The sequence below is a fragment of the Leopardus geoffroyi genome, chromosome D1 (genome assembly GCF_018350155.1).
Source record: "Leopardus geoffroyi isolate Oge1 chromosome D1, O.geoffroyi_Oge1_pat1.0, whole genome shotgun sequence".
In the NCBI taxonomy this organism is placed as follows: Eukaryota; Metazoa; Chordata; class Mammalia; order Carnivora; family Felidae; genus Leopardus; species Leopardus geoffroyi.
In genome coordinates this window covers 79,278,509-79,299,136 of record NC_059329.1, presented here as the reverse complement: position 1 = coordinate 79,299,136, position 20,628 = coordinate 79,278,509, and the positions used below count along the sequence as shown (strand labels likewise).

At 35.2% G+C, this 20,628-nt stretch overlaps 1 pseudogene; it reads right to left on the bottom strand.

Moving 5' to 3' along the window:
• LOC123600479 overlaps nt 1-19,748 on the bottom strand; it is a 42,817-nt pseudogene extending 23,069 nt beyond the window's left edge.
• Nucleotides 19,749-20,628: the final 880 nt, after the last annotated feature.

Below are 20,628 nucleotides of genomic sequence, written 5' to 3'. Positions count from 1 at the left end.
CCAAGGGGTTTTAGCCTCACTAAACATGAGCTTCCCATCAATAAAACAGGAATATAATATTTTATTTATTTTGAAATAACTTTGATTATAAAAGGTACTTCGTTCTTTGATATACCTTTAAGAAAAGAAAGATTTGCCAATTCAACTTAATTTTTAGTAATTTTTATTTTATACTGATTAGAATAATTCTTTTAATCTTTATTAGAGATTTTATTAATATAACACTATTGTATGTAATAAGGAAAACATAAGAAAAATATTAAGACTTTTCTAAATATTTTCGCATTCAGACTTTAATGATCCCAATTCAATTTTCAGCTCGGAGTGATTAATCTCCTTGTTTTTCCATACAGTGCCATCTTTTGTGCCATAAATAGCATTTGTGATATAGCATCTCAAGATAATTGGTAAAATATTTTTTAAAAAAATGGTACTGAGCTCTTAAACTGACTTTGAAATTAGGTAAACCCAGCCTATTTTTTGCTTCAGTTTTAGCAATGTTTATAAACATGTTTGGTACACTACCTCCCCTTTCCACAATGGTTTGGTCCCTCAAGGTTAAAATAATGGTTCAGTAGTGGCTCTTAGATATTCTTCCAAACTCTTGACATCCTATCTACAAATTTTGATATTGCTACTCTTGATGGTTATTAATGCTTAGGTATCAACAACCATATCACAGCTAACCCCCAGCCAACATCAATTTCAAGCTATCATTGCTTGTAAGATATCATTACTTGTGAGATAAATCCTGATTTTAGAGATATTAAAATATGAAAGATATGATCTTTGATATCTATGAAACACATTGATAATACCTATCTTCCATATGAATGATAACTGAAATAATTTAACAAGCAAGAATTTATCAAGCACTTAGAAAACTGTTTAGTACAGAGTAAGTACTTATTGAGTAGTTTGAAAGCTGGTCAGCACTTTTCTTAGGAATACTAGATTTCTTCAGAATTCAAGATAATCATGTTACCTCAAAGACAATAAACAATAAAACCATTATTTTCCCATTTAATATTGAGTCTAAGTCAGCAAATAAATGTCAGATTTGGTGGCAATGTTGTTATCAAATTGAGTTTAATGTCTACATTTGTATAATATAAAATATGGCATAAAATGATTTTTATTTTTAAAACAATATTCTTAGCAATATAGTAAGTCTTATGATTGGAAAATAAATAATGCAAATAGAACTTCCATATTGATTTTTCAGTATGAGTGTGTGGGTTTTTCAGTAAGTTACATTTATATCTGAATTTTGTTCCCTTTTTACTCTACCAAAACTAATTGTATCATATTAATAACTGCTTGTGGTCTGTGTATCTGAAAAATGTTTAACTATATTTCCTCTTTTCTATTTGTATATAATTTTTAAATTTCAGATATCGTAGGCTTGTTTTTTTTATATAATGGATACTCCGTGTATAATATATAACCCAAGCTGAGAGAGTAAATTTGGATTAAAAATATCATATATAAATATTTTTTAAAATATATAAAATCTATTCATATTTCTCATGGATATGAGCATGCATATATGAACAGCTCATGGATAAGAAGTAGTCAAGAAGTTGACTGGCAGTAGGGAAGTCATTCGAGTTTAGGACAATATAATACCATGTATCATTTTACTTTCTGTAAAATAAGAGGATCCATTGAAAGGAAATGGGTAGAGGAAGGATAGAAAAGTGCATTTTTTCAATTTCAAAACTTTGTAATTAGAAAAGGGCATAACACATAAGTTTATTTCAATTTTGTTTGAGCATTCATGTGAGATCCTAAGAATTTCCCGGGAATGGTTTTGACTCAGTGAAATTAAATGTAGTGTGTGTGTGTGTGTGTGTGTGTGTGTGTGTGTGTGTGTGTAATGGAAATTACTCATCCATAAAAAGAATGAAATCTTGCCATTTGTAATGATGTGCATGGAGCTAGAGAATCTTATGCTAAGCAAAATAAGTCAGAGAAAGACAAATATCATATGACTTTCACTCACAAATACAATTTAAGAAACAAAACATGAAGATAGCAGAAAGGGAAAAAAAGAGGGAGGCAAATCATAAAAGACTCAACTACAGAGGACAAACTGAGGGTTAATGGAGAGAGATAGATGGGAAATGGTTTAGATGGGTGATGGGTATTAAGGAGGGCACTTGTGATGAGCACTAGCTGTTGTTATGTAAGTGATGAATCATTAAATTCTACATTTGAAACTAATATTACACTGTATACTAACTGGAATTTAAGTAGAAACTTGAGAAACAGTAAAAACATAACAAATTATTCCATTTATAAATTCTCTTGAAGAACCTATAATAAGCCTGAATATGTCACCATCTTTGGACTAGAAGAAGACTAAATAAATATGGATGTTGAGTCAGAATATAACATAGAAAATAAAAATAGATTTGAAAAGAAACAAGGCTCAGAGTTTTAAAAATCATGTCAAAAATAAAAAGCATTTTACTGTTTAACAAAAAATAGTGTTTTTACTATTACTAATCTGAAAATGTCTATATGAGTATGATACAAGAAACCCGTCAATGAGACTAACAGAAGTAAGGATGTTAATGGTGACTTCATTCTTGATCTGAATAGGAGGAAGTAGAAATAATATTCAAAATAAGAAAAAATAAAAACCAGATTCAGAGGCAATGAATGATATGAGAATAATATATACATCTTTGTGCAAATACATACAAAAATCTTAATCAGAATTTTCTGGAAAAAAAATCACCAAAGGAAGAAATAAAATGCTTTGCAGGAAAAGCAATATGGAATTGTTTGAAAACTTTATCAAAGTATTATCTCCAATAATGATCAATTATAAACCCAGGAGACGTTAATTCTGTTTTCTGTCAAACTTTTAAAGTGAATATAATTCACATGCTGTATATAAACTATTCAAAACCTAAGCAAAAATCACAGCAATATGCTATAGTGGTACAATTCTATCTCTAAGATATCGAATTTTATTTTTAAAATATGCTGTTAAATACAACTATTTCAATGAGAAAAGAGAGGGCTCTGGGCTTTAAAATTCAGATATTTTTAGAGGAGCAATATTTTTCCTACATGAACTTTACTAATAAGTTGGCTTTTGTAATAGTTTTCTGTACATAGCAATAAAATTAAAGCATCGTTCAGTATATCTACATCTGATTTCTTCACATTTAGTCAAGAATATGGGACTTTTGTTTTCTACTACAATATGTATTATGTTGAGTAAAGCCCTTTTTAAACATTGCTCACATTTTTATCAATTTTACAACTGTATTGCTAATTGCTATGGTAAACAAAATTTAAAGCTCATCAAACAAAGCAGTAGAAATGGAATTAGTACAACTCTAATTCCCTTATGTCTGCTCTTTGAATTCTCTCTTTTTAACACCTTTATTGAGGAGTTCTTGACACAAAAAAAAAAAATACTACAAGTATTTAAAGTACGCAATCTGATACATTTTGACATATGTATTTACCAGTGAACCCATTAAGCTAAACAAGATAATGAACATAATCCAGATTCCCAAGTTTCCTCAAATACCTTTTAGTGTGTGTGTGTGTGTGTGTGTGTGTGTGTGTGTGTGTGTGTCTATATACATCTATTTATTTATTTATTTATTTATTCATTCATTCATTCATTCATTCATTCAGAAAGAGAAAATGAACAGGGGATGGGCAGAGATAATGGGAGAGAGAATCCCAAGAGGTCCCGCACTGTCAGCTCAGAGCCTGGTGCAGGGCTTGAAATCACGAACCCGGACATCGTGACCTGAGCTGAAATCAAGAGTAGATGCTTAAGGACTGAACCACCCAGGCACCCCTTCTCAAATACCTTTATAATCTCTACTCCCTATCCCTCTCTGCCTCCTCACCTTGGTCCTAGGCAACAACTGATCTCCTTTCTGTCACTATAGATTAGTTTGTATTTTCTAAAATTTATTACTCTTTGAATTCTCAAAGGTTGTACCTTTCGGTTCCATCATGGTAAGGCATAATTGCCTATGTAATGAATAAAGGAAATTGTTTCCTAAAGTTTCAGTTAAATTTTAGCCTAGGCAAGTTATGAAAACTGATGTAAATTTATTGAGAGACACGAATACTGGCATGAAATCTGACAACAAAATCACAAAATAAGAACTCTGTCATTAAGAATTTAGAAGTGCAAATCCTAAGTAAAATGCTAACAATGCAAGCAGTCCAAAATCATTTCCCTGCCGGGGCACCTGGGTGACTCAGTTGGTTAAGCGTCCGACTTCGGCTCAGGTCATGGTCTCTAGGTTTGTGAGTTCATGTCCCACGTGGGACTCTGTGAAGACAGCTCAGAGACTGGAGCCTGCTTTGGATTCTGTGTCTCCCCCTCTCTCTGTCCCTCCTGTACTCACACTCTGTCTCTTTCTCTCTCTCAAAAATAAATAAACATTGAAAAATTAAAAAAAATCATTTCCTAGTAAGATAAACATGAAAATTTTACTAAGTTCTATTTATTTCGAAAAAAGTTTCAGTTTGAAAATTATTAAAATTAAAATTAACACCTACATTACAGAATTGAGATTTAAATAAAATTTTAGACATAAATTACCTTGTAGATTGTCATTCATATATACTGTAATGCTCAAAATTCTTAGTTCCTTTCCCCCTTCCAAAAACCTGGCACAAAATTGAGATTCTACCAATATATATTTGTTTTGATTAAACATTATCCTCTTAAAAAATTTGAGCACACAATATGGGTATTTCAGGACGTTGCTAAAACTCTTGTAAGTTAATAAAAAATACATTAAATGCGTTTGGTTCATGCTATATCATATAGGATGAATTTAAGGATGATATTCGAGCCCAGGGTAGCTGGGAAGCTAGAAAGGATAATAAAATAGTCTTTGAAATTTGGGATAGATGGAACAGAGATATTGAAAATAAACCTCCCTAGATTGATAATCTAATTTCTTCTCTCTCTTCTGTTATTGTTTTATACTCACTTAAATAATCACCTATTTACTTACTAATATATTTCATGTCAATGGCATATTTTGTTTAAGTTATTAAGATATCCATTAAGTCACCCATTACACATTGAGCTATAACTTGCAAGTTCAATATTTGGATCTAATCATGAAAGCTAATTGAATCGATTCTCCAAAAATGTAAAGCAAATAAAAGGCATCTTACAATTGATACTCTATTTCATGGATGTCACATTTTTATGAGCCATATAAAATTACAGATATGATTATAAGAATCATAAATGACACCTTTTTTTGCAATGACATACTAATAATTATAATGAAACATGATTATTTGTTCACAGAGAGAAGGTTTAAAATGTGAGTTTTTATTAATACTGATTTTTATTTTATTTGGATCTATATCTATTCCATGCCTCTCTGATCATGTAGTGTTGAATTATTTTTTGATTCATATTTCTTGCCACTGAATTAATATTTCATGTTTTAGGATAGCCTGAGATTTAAGACTCGATTTTGTAAGAATACTGAAAAATTCCCAGGGCTCTGTACCAGAGACAACTGTTCTAGTCTTTTTTGTTTGCTGTTACTCATTAGATATGAAACTTTATGTTAAGTCCCTTCTTTTTGTCCCTCAGTTTCCACATTTGAATTATATATATATATTTTTTTTTTAAATTTTTTTTTCAACGTTTATTTATTTTTGGGACAGAGAGAGACAGAGCATGAACGGGGGAGGGGCAGAGAGAGAGGGAGACACAGAATCGGAAACAGGCTCCAGGCTCTGAGCCATCAGCCCAGAGCCTGACGCGGGGCTCGAACTCACGGACCGCGAGATCGTGACCTGGCTGAAGTCGGACGCTTAACCGACTGCGCCACCCAGGCGCCCCCACATTTGAATTATAAAGGTCCATGTATCTCTGCCATTCTCTGCTGAGTGCCTTTAATACAACATAATAAAGGATTGTCCTAACTACAGAAGATGATTGTTATTCTTTGTTTCCTTTCTTTTCTTTCTTTTTTTTCCAATTCAAGACCAGGTCTTTGTAGAGATATGAAGATCTAGATACTTGTATGCCAACAGTTTCTAAGCTGTACATACCTTTTCTTTGATTGAAAGAAGCTTGAAATCCATTTTCAAAGTTAGGAGTCACATGCCTTTAGCTTGAGGCTTTAAATCTGCTTACATGCACACAAAACTAAATCAGTCATTGACAGGTAGGTAAAAAAATTTCCAAATCAGCTTATGTTATAGAGAGGTGATAAAAAAGGTAAGGGTCATCAATGGTAGGAAAAACCATGGGACACTTATATAAGAAAAAAACCTCTCATTTGCTCTATGTATATGATTTATGTTGGTGTATTATGTTAGTTCTTATATGGTAATCGTATCAACTAAACTCTACAGTGATAACGGACATTTGTGAAAGGATAGACATAACTAATTTCAACGTAGGGGGAAATGTTAAAAACAGAATTATAAGTAAAATCAGTAAGTAAATGGAAGAGAAGCCTCAATTAGTTTTCCCTTTAGACAAAATTTGTCTTCAAAGTAGAGTGTAGGATCACAATATCATCTCATCTATTTATATTCATTTTTATATAATAACATATAAAAGGCAGATTTACACTAAAGATGTGACTTCTCCTATATGGCAGTTTCCCATGGCACTGACATAACCAAAGTTTCTTCGAAGGAAGCTAGTCATTCATCCCACAAATGTCATTTAAGAACCACTGTGTACAGGCCTTGTCCTAGTGGCTAAGGATGCCGCAGTGAATGAACAGAGGAAGCCCCTCCTCCCAGGGGACTAATATTCCAGGTCACCCCTGCCATTATATGGTCAGATTGAAGTTAAATCTGGAAATATGCAGCATGAAGCTCTGAGCAAAAGTTCGCCTGGTACCACATGGGCTTCAATATCATAAAGATGTTCACCAAGACAGCATGTTTGGTGGCATTGAGAGTAACCACCAAACAAAGTTTCCCAGTTTATTGTGGAGGTGACCATCATGGCATGTAATCAGTGCTGGTGATGCACCAGCCCTGATTGTCACCTTTCTCACACTGCTTGCAAGTTTACAAGCTGAGTAAGAAAATTAATCATCATTCTAGTAAAAGTATAGGAAGATGGCCTCAAATTCCTGAAATCTAATGAAGATCCATTGTTTATATAGTTCTTATAAAGTTGGCAATGTTTTTCACATCTTCCTTCCTTGGATTATTTTGCTGTTTGTAATATAAAGCAGATTTTGCTGTGAGTAAAATAAGACAGTTTATAAAAGCATTACTGAAGCTGTCAAAGTCACAATGTGTCCAGGAGACTCAAAGAGCTATATTGATATTCTGTACTTCTTTGCAAGACCAGCTACCAGAGTCTCAATCAGTGGCTGGAGAATGATTCTAGAATCATTGTCTCCACTGACACACCCTAATCTTCTCTTTGTCAACTGTCTTGGTTGCATCCACAGGTGTTTTGCTCATTACACCTATAAGGGAATTGAATATTCAGATCATCTGCCAGGCATGATTTCCTTTTCTCTTCTTCAACTGTTAGTAATCAATACCTTCATATTTCAGCTCAACTATTACATTCCTTCTGTTTCCCTTTCTCTATTTCTTTAAATAAATCAAATTTTCCTACTATAATATAGAGCTATGCATTTTACCTTTTTCAAATACAGTTCTAATTTTACAATTCAAGAGTGGTTATTTCTTTAAAGTTTCTGGGGCACCTGGGTGGCTCAGTTGGTTAAGCATCTGACTTCAGCTCAGGTCTTGATCTCACAGCTTGACCGTGTTGGGCTCTGTGCTGACAGCTCAGAACCTGGAGCCTGCTTTGGGTTCTGTGTGTCTCTCTCTGCCCCTCCCCTACTCGTGCTCTGTCTCTCTAAAATGAATAAATGTTCAAAAAAATTTTTAAGTTTAGCTCTGTTTTTGGATTATAAAGTCCACACATATAGGAGAATATCTGTTCGTTCTTCCTACAGTGGTGCATGATTGAAATATAACCACCCAATTATCCTTTCTTTTTTAAATACATGAGTGAATCATCAGGAGAGGTTGCATAGTAGCAGATCTGAGTGTTCCAAATGTAGCAAATTCACAGAATGGTGAGATAATCTGTTTTTATTCTCAGGGTAAGATTTATTCTTATTTCTTTGTGTATATATTTTATCCCATATTGTTTTCATTGACGACTTACATATCTTTTTCAATAAAAATAAACAGAATCTCTAAATAAATGGACTAGGAGACTACTTGTATGTTCATTATGGTCCTTTCCCTTGTAATATTTGGATATTATCTGGCTACAATCTATTACAACTGCAAAATTCTGCAGAATGATGTTTATTAGGAATGGTCTAAACAGTTGTGTCTGTCTAGACCCCAAGGACACTTTATATTTTCCTTTATTACAAAGCCCAAATTATTTAAAAAAAACCCTCAAACCTATTAAGGGATAAAATTTACTTATCTTTTTTTCAATAATCTCTCTAAATTCCATTTTCCCTGAGGGATATTTTTGCTCAAAATAAATGTGCAGAAGGCATGAGCAGGAATTGAATACTGTGTGATAGATGAGCTAAGACGTAGGGAGTAACTAGTCTACAGGGAAAGCAGGAGCTTGTGGGTAATGTAAATGTTCATGAACTGCATCTCCAACCTGTTGTCAGGATTAGAGCACATTAGCATTTGGTTCTCAGCCACTCAGGCTGGGCCTCACCCTTCCCACCGTACCAAAATCCTTAGTCTTTTTTGGTTATGCCAGGGAGATCTATGAAGTCAGAATCACGCAGGCCAAGAAAAATATCAGCTCACATTTCCCCACTCATGTCCACTCATCAGCCATGCCAAAGACTGCTGTCTCTGCTCTAAGTTGTCGGGTAGAAATGTAACTCTGTAGGGTAAAGCCATTTGGAATTGGTAGCATAACTTGTAGTGAGTCTCAAAAATCTTTTTATTTGTTCAGGTTTGTTAGCCTTTCCAGTCATGACCTTCCTTTTCAGTGTGTTTTGGAGCTGGTCCCTTAGGCTAAGTCTGGGAATGTGTAACCTCATCATTTGCCTTCTTCATTCTTTCTTCTTCTTATGTTGATGGAAAAGTTACCAACTTCTCCCTTCATCCTCCAAATCCCAAATCTATCATGATATCTATGAATTTTTCAAGTGGAATTATGGTAGGTACAGCCATGCAAACAGAATTTGAATTGGTTTTGGATACAGAAGAAGTCTTATGAGTTCATAAGCATGAATTCATAAGCCCAGTTACTGGGCTTCAAATAATTACCTAATTTTAGAGACTGGGAAACAAAGTAGAAGCCTTGTTAAAGGTGTGACTAATTACTTCTGGTAATTTTGAGTAGGAGAGAGTTAACCAGCATAGGCATCATCAGTATCATTGTCTGATTTTCTGAGATCTGGTGGCCAGACTTCCTTATTTCAGACTTCTCATTTGTACTTTAAATATATTTTTGAATCTTTATGTTTTGAGATACTGGAGGCCGGTAGCCATGATGTATGCATATAACTCGAATAAATTTTATTGAATTTAATTACGTATAACAACAACAAATAAAAGCTATTGTATCAGATACTAAATGTCAGGCCTCAAGTTTAGATACCAAAGACAAAAGTAAAAGGCAGGTTATTTTTAGATTTGGACATGAACCATAGGTAAATTCAATAACTAGCAAAGTGTATTACATCTAGTTGGTAAATAATGAGAAATAAATACTTGAATTTCTGAATAAGTATCAGCCCATTTGTTTTACCTTCACAGATTTATATCACAGCTGTCTTTTTTTTTTTAAATGTTTATTTGTTTTTTCAGAGAGAGACAGAGTGCAAGACAGGGAGGGGTAGAGAGAGAGGGAGACACAGAATCCGAATGGGGCTCCAGGCTCTGAGCTGTCAGCACAAAGCCTGACGCAGGGCTCCAACTCATATACCAGAAGATCATGACCTGAGGCGAAATCAGCCACTTACCTGACTGAGCCACCCAGGTGCCCCATACCAAAGCTATCTTAATATTCAGCTATGACACCTCCATCCTACTTTATATTACTTTTGCTAGGATATCATTTATACCTGACTAGAAAGGGTATGCAAGTTCATAAGTAAATTAAGAGATATTTCAAGGAAAAATTTAGCATTCTATCTGTGACATAAGTAAAATATCATGATTTTCTAAGTGCAAGATGACTGTACTCAAACACTTTTTTAAGTTACTCTACTATATTCTGTGGCTTGAAGCTAGGAGTGAACCTCCAGAAATAAAGGGAATTTTTTGTCAGATCCTATATTTCTTACCCTGAGTTCTAATAAGCTGATAATTATAAGTGAAATTATCATTTAAAACACAGTTTAAAGAATGTTCCTACCCTTACTTAAATATGTTCTCTATTAATTCATATAATTCTTGAGGATGCTACTCTCACCATGAGCAGAGAGATGATTGATCTCAAGAATTGTTATCTTCACTAAACGTCTTATCTTTGGTGTCAAAGAGCGCTGAACCTAGATTTTGAACACTACCATTCAAAATAGCAGGAAAGGGGCGCCTGGGTGGCTCAGTCGGTTGAGCATCCGACTTCAGCTCAGGTCATGATCTCGCGGTCTGTGAGTTCGAGCCCCGTGTCGGTCTCTGTGCTGACAGCTCAGAGTCTGGAGCCTGTTTCAGATTCTGTGTCTCCCTCTCTCTGACCCTCCCCCGTTCATGCTCTGTCTCTCTCTGTCTCAAAAATAAATAAACGTTAAAAAAATTTTTTTTTCAAAAGAGCAGGGTATTTTGGCTGGCGAAAAATATGCCTGAGATTTACATAACATTCCCCACTTGGACTTCAAGAGCTTGCTGCTGGGTTATTTGAATTTGACTTATATTAAACAAGAGTACAAGTAAATCTCTATGTTTAAGTCATCACTGTGAAAGCATGGAGCACTGTTTTCTTTTAAAACTGTGTATTTATTATAAAATAATACATTTCCACTGTAAACAGTCGAAACAACACAAAAGTGTACCATTGAAATTCTGTAGCTTACTTCCCTGAGGTAACCACTGTTAACATTGTAATAAATGTTCTATCAGACATTTTTCTAGACACACTCACACATACACGCACACCCTTCTGTTTGTGATTTTTATTTTTTTAAAGATCATATTATGCATATTGCTCTACAAAATGCATTTTGACTTGATATGCTGGAGACAGTTTTCCATGTTAGAATATGTAAATTCACTGTACTTATTTTAATTGGAGCTGGATTGTTTCAGAAAATCCATCTATGATTTTCCTTTCTATGACTTCCTGGTTGAGAAGAAAATGTAAGAGGGCCAGATTTGGGATCCACACCACTACTTTAACTGTCTAGGAGAGCCCTGCTTAGAGCTGTTTTTTACACTGGAGACTCTCATATAGTTTTATTTCAATGGAGTTTTATTTCTAAAAACCAATGTAAATCTAGAGTACTAAAGCAATATTACTTTCAGAAAGATGATATGTAGAGAAATACAGTGATTTAAGATTTCTTGGTATGAATGTTCGAATTAAAGCCTCTCTCATAATTTTTACAAGTTTTTTCAAGTCTTGAAATTCACTTCATGGAAAGTGAGAGGAAATGTTCTCTGGAGATCCAATTCATTTGTTTTCCTTTGTGAAGAGGCTGTTGCTAAAATTAACCCTCTGCCATAATTTTGATATTGCTGTGCTTTCTGAGAACGATGTATGAAAATGCACACACATATCGGATTTTTGATAAAGCTAAGATTTCTTCATTTTATTTCCTTAAAAATGAATTTTTTAAAAAATAATTTTCATTTGATTTCCATTTTAGTACAGTCATTTTCTGTGTTTCAGCATAATAAATTATTTAATCAGTATAGTGTGGTTAGCTGGATCCTTTGGGTATTGTTGAGAAATTTTTGAAACTTCTGGGGTTTCTTTGGGTTTTTTTTTTCTTGTTTTCTTTTTTTGCTGTTGGCAAAGTTTGGATTTTGAAAACTTTGCCCAGATTTCTACAGTGACTCTTCTCTTTTTTAAAATGTTTTTTTAAAACATTTATTTATTTGAGAGAGAGAGAGAGAGATTGAGAGAGGGAGAGAGAGAGAGAGAGAGAGAGCATGAACTGGGGAGGGGCAGAGAGAAAGGGAGACACAGAATCTGAAGCAGGCTTCAGGCTCCAGCTGTCAGCACAGGGCTGGAACTCACAAACCGTGAGCTCATGACCTGAGTCAAAGTTAGATGCTTAACTGACTGAGACACCTAGGCTCCCCAGTGACTCTTCTCTTTAGAAACTGTTTCAAATCCCTGTTTTCCTCAGGTGTCATCATACTCAAGTTTCTTTAGTGATAATTGTTAGAATTTTTTCTTTAAGTTTCTGCTCAACACGGTTTCTATGAAGCCAACTCACCATCATGGAGAGTAAACAGGCCATTTGCATGTGAAATCCAACTCCACTATTTGCTCTCTCGTTTTGGCTACTCCAACTGTCCTGTACCCTCTACCTGTCACTGGTAAAGTAGAAAAGACAGTAGCAGTTACTACAGAGGTGTTGTATGGATTAAATGAATTAAAAAACATAAAGGACTTAGAATGATACCTGAGATCTAGAAGACACTCCTTATATACTAGATATAATTATTACTCTGATATTTCACGCTTTCCCCAAGTCAATTAACCCCTTCCCCTGCCATTGTGACTGTTGTTTCTAATCATCATCATCAGTTGTCTTCCTTAACATTTATCCAGGATTTGCCATGTCACAAACATTCTGCTAATTGCTGTGAGTGTACTAATTCATTGAATCTGCACAGCTGTATTTGCAACCTATGTTATTAATATGCTGGTTTAGTTTAATACATGAGATTTTGAGATTTGAGAGGTTAAACAATGTAAGATGGGTGATCCCACAGTGGAAAAATAAGAATTTGAATCCAGATTATATCCATACTTTTAACCAGTTACAGGGCTTTCTACCATGGGATCTATATTTACCCTGTGCTCTGATCTATTTATAGCTGTTATGTTTATGAAGTTGTTATGTCTGTTAATTGTTGAAGCTAAGCATGTACCACTTTGTTGATTATCTCGTGCTTTGGTCAGCTCTCAGTCTCTTGAGAAGTCCTTACCCGACATCTTCCCAGATAGCTTTCCTATTTCTGCTTCTGTTTTCCAGCCTTACCACCCTCACTGATGTTTCTCCCATGGTCCTCTAGTATTTCCAGGTCAATTGGCCACTTTGACCTGGTCATTGGTAAATTATTTCCATGATCCTGAATATTGACTAGGCTCCTTTTGTATTCAATTCCAGTGAGACAATTTTACAAACATTCCCAGGGGCCAGAACGAGGGGATTTATGGGTGATGGAACTCTCATTCACCTAAAAGGAATGTTCCTCCTGACCATGGACTTTCCAATCTGTGCCTTACACACAGGCATTTGTTTGGCTTCCTCCTCTGTCTGGATAGGTTATTAGCCTTCTGTGTCTAGGCCACTCTGTCTCCTTCATCCAGCTGTAATCTCAGGGCAGTCTTTGTCTGCCATCTTTGCTCAGGAAAGGTCAACCCCAGGCTTTCAGTTACCCCAACCCTCAGCCCCTACATAGTCCTCACTACTTCACCAGAGGGTTCAGGAAGCAGTGTAGTAAGTGGGAAGAATAAGAAGTAGGGCTTAAGTCTAACACTTTTTCCATCTTCATAAAATACTTTTGGAGATATTAGATATATTGTATACAATAATATTTTAAAAATAAGATAATCTAGAAAAATGGCAAAACAGAACCAGAGTAATAATGTCTATATTGTAATTTATACACATAAAAGCATGTAAAAACTTTCACTCAATAAGAGTCCTACTTTATGTATATACACATGTGACATGTGTGATATAAATGTATATGATACATGAAGCTATAATCTATTTATTATTCATTTGTTTGTTTATTTATTTATTTATTTTTACTTTTATTTTTTTTAGAGAAAGAGAGTGCACGAGTATGCACAAGCAGGGGAGGGACAGAGAGAGAGGGAGAGAGAAAATCCCAAATAGGTTCTATGCTCAGCACAGAGGCCAACATGGGACTCAATCTCAGGAACGGTGAGAGCATTACCTGAGTTGAAATCAAGAGCTGGTGACTTAACTGACTGAGCCACCCAGGTGTCCCTGAGCCTATACTTTATGTTTTAGATAATGAGACACAACTGGATCCATTTATATATATATCCTACAGAGAGATCATGGAATAAGAGCTTTTTCCTCAGTTGATGTGTGGAAAATACACATCCTAAAAATAGCATACAAATTAATAACATTTGAAAAACATGGTTTAGAGGTGAAGCCCAAGCCTAGTGGCACAGTTTGTAAGGCCATTCATAACCTTGTCTCATAACTTGACTACTTTGCCTGTTTCAGTTCCTATCATTTTTCATCTTGCCGTTTACACTCCCCCTTTATTATTCCCAGTCTATCTATGTGCATGTGCTTTATACACACTATCATAATGCATTACATTTGGACTATATTTCTCTCACCTGCTAGGAGAGACTATGATTTATCTAATGGCTAGGACTTTATCTTATTCATCTTCGTTCTCTCAAGGTTAGCAAATAGTAAGAGCTTGGTAACATTTTTAAATTCGAGCATACTAGTATGATTTACTCGGTTGTAATAATACATTATCTGGAAATGTACCCTACAATATGTATCCCTTAAATTTGGCACCTCCTCTTCTAATAGTTTTTAATAATATTGTAACAGGCTTAAAAAGAAGTAAGATAAATGCTGAAGTAGGGTCATACTAACTCATGTTTAAAATGCCTAAATTGTAGTACTCTATAAATTGCTGAGGATAAGTTTGAATTTGATTCGTATTTAGACTGGGAATACAGATTTAATGTTGAGTGAGTACACACAGAAAATAAAAAGGTATATACAGCATTGTGTTCCCCATCATGCTTTTCAAGGTGATTACGCTTAAAGACCATGATCAATTTCTCAATGAGAACTTGCCTGCAATGCCATGAGCAAAAGCTACACACAGTCATAGCACGTTCTATCATTTCATTTCCCCTTATATAGGGGTGTTATAATTTTATATCATTGTCATTTCCTGGGAAATAGTTCAGCTAGGAGTGTTGTCTTAGTTTTTTATTGCTTCTGTAACAAATTACCACAAACTTAGAGGTTTAAAATAACACATTTTTATTATCTTACAGTTCTGTGTATCAGAGTCTGGCATGATTCCCACTGGATAAAATCCATATGGCAGCAGGGCTGAGTTCCTTTTTGTGTGCTCAAGGAAAGAGTCCATTTACCCAACTTTACCATCTCCCAAAAGATGCCCACATCCCATGGCTAGTCACCTTTTGTCTTTATCTCAAAGACAGCAATATTACATCTGTCTTACTAGGACCAAGTGAGGTTTATCTCAAGGATGTTTGAGATCTGAAAACCCATTAATATTATATACACTATGAATAGAATAAGGGAGAGATTTCACATAATACTTTCAATCAACACAGGGGGGAAATATCTTAATATTTTCAAGAGAGATTTTAAGCAACTCTCTCATAAATGATATGCTCTAGTCTAGGAATTTTTATTGTGCATTGAGGTGGCTCTCACTTTTTAAATGAGCCCAAAGTATCAAGATGAGACATGTGTTTATCAAAAGAACAATTGGGGGAAAAAGAAGCAAATCATTAACCCCCACAATAGTTATCCCATGAAAATGATGTTTCCAAACCTCAAAACACACTGTAACTTAGAATCACATTATTGTTTTTGATGGGCAATTAGTGTGTGTGTGTGTGTGTGTGTGTGTGTGTGTGTGTGTGTGTAGGCATAATGTATCAGACAGTAAAAAGTATTCAAAAAAATCATCAGAACAAACATAAAAGTTATTGGGTCAGCCTAGCTAAGATATGAGACAATTAGTCTTTGATAGATTTACAATTTCAACCTTTTGGAATTTCAACTTCTAAAATTAAAATTGAAAGAAAACTTTCAACTAGAGACTAATTTTTATACCGTATGTTTACAGAGTTTAGGTAAACAACGTAGTGTCTCCTCTCTCGTAGAATAGCATTTGCAACAATCTTATTTTTCTAAAATTTTAGAATTTGCTGTGCTACAACTTACACTAACTGGTAAAGTTAACATTTACTTTTATAGTATTTTAAGCATAGTTTAATGGATATTAAAGATTCAAATATGCAAAAAAGTTTATGAAAATTCCTGCCCAACATCTTACTACCCCATCCCATTTGTATTTCCTAAAACAGCCACCTTTTTGCAGTTCTTAACTATTTCCTCTGGTAGATCTATGATAACAATGTTATTTCTGAAATGATTAACTTTGGACATTTAAATATTTGTTGACTACCTGCATTGATATACGAGAATTGATCTCTCTTGTACCAACGGCCAACCTACTCTGATGAAAAGAGCCAGGTGGTACATCACAATTATTTTATTTTTTTTACTGAGATTTTTATTTTGCTGGAGATTTCTAATATCTTTACATCTTAATTGTAGAATCATGTGCATCCCCCAAAAAAGTACATAAAACATTTTTTAAAGTGTTTAAAAAGCCTGTGCCCTTCAACAAGCTTCATGAATTGAACACCATCATACTTTTTGTTTTTTAATGTTTACTTATTTGAGAGAGAGACAGAGACAGAGAGACAGAGAGAGAGAGATACAGAGTGTGAGTAGGGGTGGGGGGCAGCAGAGAGAGAGAGAGGAAGATACAGAATCCAAAGCAGGCTCCAGGCTCCAAGCTGTCAGCACAGAGCCCAACGTGGGGCTCGAACTCATAAAAGGCAAGATCATGACCTGAGCTGAAATCAGACACTTAACTGACTAAGCCACCCAGGTGCCCCAACACCATCATGCTTTTAATGTCCTCTGTAAGCCTTCCTCTGACTGTATCCACCTTCCCAAAAGGTAACCACTCTCTTTGATTTGGTGTTCATAATTTTCTTGTTTTTATTTGTGATTTTGCCATCAATAAATATATGTACCCTACATATACATTTTATTTTGATGTTTTTAAATGTTAACATATGAACTTTACCCCATCTATTTGACTTAACAAAAGTATGCGGATAATTCATATTTTCATTTCATTTTTAAACCAGAGAGCAGTTTGTACTTTAACTCTGTTCTAGTTATCTGTTGTTGGTTAGTAGTCATTAAAAGACTAAGTGGCTTAAAAACCATTAATATGTTATTATCACTTAGTCAGATAGGGTTTTTGTTTGTTTTCTCTTTGTGTTGTTTTGTCATTGCAATCTCGGATACACATACTATTTCAGACAGGCTGGGTCTGGAATCATTTGAAGGTTCATTGGATTACATATCTAATGCCTTAGAAGGGAACACTTAAAGAGCTTGTTGCTGAAGGAACTCTATTTTGATCTCCATGTGATAACTCCATGTGTCCTCCCTATCATGTCAACATCAAGGGATCCAGATTTCCTTCATGATGTCTTAGGCTCCAAAGACATCTGTCCCTAAAGAGAGAACGTCAGGCCAAACCATACTATCTTTTATAATGTAGTGTTGGAAATCAAACAGTGTCAACTCTGCCACATTGTATTCATTCAGGCAGTCACAAAGCTCCATTCAACTTCAAGAGAAGAATTAGGTTCTTCATATTGATGGTGAGTAGATAGGAAGACCACATGAGACTGAATATATTGCCATAGCTAATTTTGGAAAATGTAATACACTGCAATTCATCTTCTGGTCAAAACAATTTGCATCCCTCTCGCAAGCACAATGAAATCAGCCTTTCCCTATGATATCTCATCTCTTAACTACATCAGATTTAGGCTTGAGGTCCAGGATCTCATAATATATGTAAAGTTTATAAGTAGATGAGACTCTTCTGTTGCAATAACTTTAAGTCAGCTAATTGATATAAAGACCTGTGTAAACTAAAGAAATAATTAATCTGCACTGCCCCACCCCCACATACACAACCAACATACAATAGTGGGACAGTCATGATAGGAATTATAGACCATTCCACTCAAAATAGTGAAAAATACAAGGTACCAGAAGTCACTGATCCATAGTAGTTCCAAAATGCATCATTTTGGAATTTCTTTCATTAGGACTAAGTCTGACTATTTGGGAACTATTTGCAATGACTTTTAACTTCAACCTCTGGGTTCTTAGTTCTTCTAAGTCATCCTTTGTTTGCCATGGTAAATAACAATATTTAAAACTGAGTCAGTTTTGTCAATGATAATTCTAGGATCCAAAGACCTTTGCTGATTTTGTACAGTCTCTATCCATTTTAGATCTAGTTGATGGTGTTCTGCCAACATAATTCTTTTTAAAGCATTGGTAGTTCCTATAATTCTTATTATGGTTCATTTTAATAGACAAAAGCTATTGTCATTTTAATAGACAGAATCTCTTCAAAATATGCCTTTTCTGTCTTGGATTTCCTACAAGGTTGTTAAGTGACAACAATCTTAAGACTTCTAGAAATTCTATTGCTTAGGGGTACCTGTATGGCTCAGTTGATTAAGCGTCCAACTCTTAATTTTGGCTCAGGTCCTGATCTCATAGTCCGTAGTCATGAGATTGAGCCCAGAGTCAGGCTCCACACTAGGCCTGGGCCCCATAAGAAATTTTCTCTCTCTCTCTCTCTCTCTCTCTCTCTCTCTCTCTCTTTTTTTTCTCTGCTCCTTCCCCCACTCATGCTCTCTCTTCAGAAAGAAAGAAAGAAAGAAAGAAAGAAAGAAAGAAAGAAAGAAAAAGAAAGAAAGAAAGAAATTCTATTGCTTAACAGAAAATATTTGTAAGACATGCTGTTAAGATCCTTGAATGGAATTCTGTTTATGCCACCTCCTTAAATCTTTCTGAGGTGTCAACAAAAGCTTGTAAATCATATCTTGTCACATACCCTTTTTTTAAATTTAAGTATAGTTTGACACACAATGTTACATTAGTTTCAGGTATGCAATTTAGTGATTTCACAACTCTATGCATTATGCTATGCTCACCACAAGTGTAGCCGTCATCACTCACCATGTAATGCTATTACAATATCATTGACTGTGTTCCTTACGCTGTGCCTTTTATTACTGTAACTTACTCATTCCATAACTGGAATTCTGTATTTAAACCATTCTCCTTGACAGCACCCTGGATTTTATGTCTTCCCAGAAGCAATTTCTCAATTTTAACATTGAGAATATGATAATCAGAGTAAGAATCGGTTTTCATAAGAGACTCTTGACTATAGCGAACAAACTGAGGGTTGCTGCTGGAGGGGTGGGGGGTGGGGGATGCGTAAAATGGGTGATGGGCATTAAGGAGGGCACTTGTGTTGAGCATTGGGTGTTACATGTAAGTGATGAATCACTAAATTCTACTCCTGAAACCAGTACTACACTACATGTAAACTAATTTGAATTTAAATAAAAACTTGGAAGAAAAAAAAAGGAATAAGAATCAGTTTTATTTTAGGTCCATGCAGATCCTGGTGCCTTTCTATCTACCAGTTATCTCACTGGTTATCCCTCTTCTCATATTTTAATAGTCAATCAGAAGACAACCAGCACCTTCAGCACTGTGCTTAGAAACCTCTTTCTCTAGATCCTCTGGTTTAATTGGTACTTTTCTATTTTCCATGTCACTGCAGTTGATAGTATTGTTAAACTTTCTGTCACCACAGGACAAGTGCCCATTTCCCACAGGTCCTGAGATCACTGTCCTCACTTTTAGGTTCTTATTGACAGCCTCCTCGAGACCCATCAGGCTTTTGCTAAGTTTCTCTAAGGCAGTTTTATTTTTTTCTCCCAATACCTGGCTTGAAAGCCAATTCCATATGTTTTAGCATCACTCCTCTTTCAGGTGCTGAAACAGCTTCCAGTTATTATTGTGGTGTGGTGTACCAGCACAAATCTTAGTGACTCCAAATAACCACCTATTTAGTGATTATCTGTCATGATTTAGGGGATTGGCTGGGTTAGGTGGGTGGTTCTTATTCAGATTCTTTGGGGAAGTTGTAGTCAGATAGTGGCTGGGGCTGGCATCTTCTGAAATCTCTGTTACACATTAATCGCCTTACTAGGAAACTCAAAACAGTTGAGGACAGGAATAATTGGGACTGCTTGCACATGTCTTCCTTTTTGCGATCTTTCCCTATGGTCTCTGCAGAGCTAAATAGAAACCACATCAACCTTTACAACCTAGTTATCAAAAGACATTAAAAATAACTTTTACCACATTCTACTTATTGAAGCAATCACAAGGCTTGCACAAGTTAAAAAGGAGGAGGAAAAAGTATCATCTCAAAATTTTAAAAGAACATAGGAGATCATAATTATTCTGGGCCTTTAAAAAAAAACATGGAAGCACCTGGGTGGCTCAGTCAGTTACCTGTCCACCTTGGGCTCAGGTTATGATCTCGCGATTCAGGAGCTCAAGCCCCACATCAGGCTCTCTGCTGTTGGCATGGAGCCTGCTTCAGATCCTCTGTCTCCCTTTCTCTCTGCCCCTCCCCTGCTCTTTCTCTTTCTCAAAAATAAAATAAACATAAAAAAAATACAATATGTCACAGATCCAATCTGCTTCCCAAATAAATATTAATGTCAAGATTTCACCTAAAACCTTTCTTCCTGGGTCATTTTCT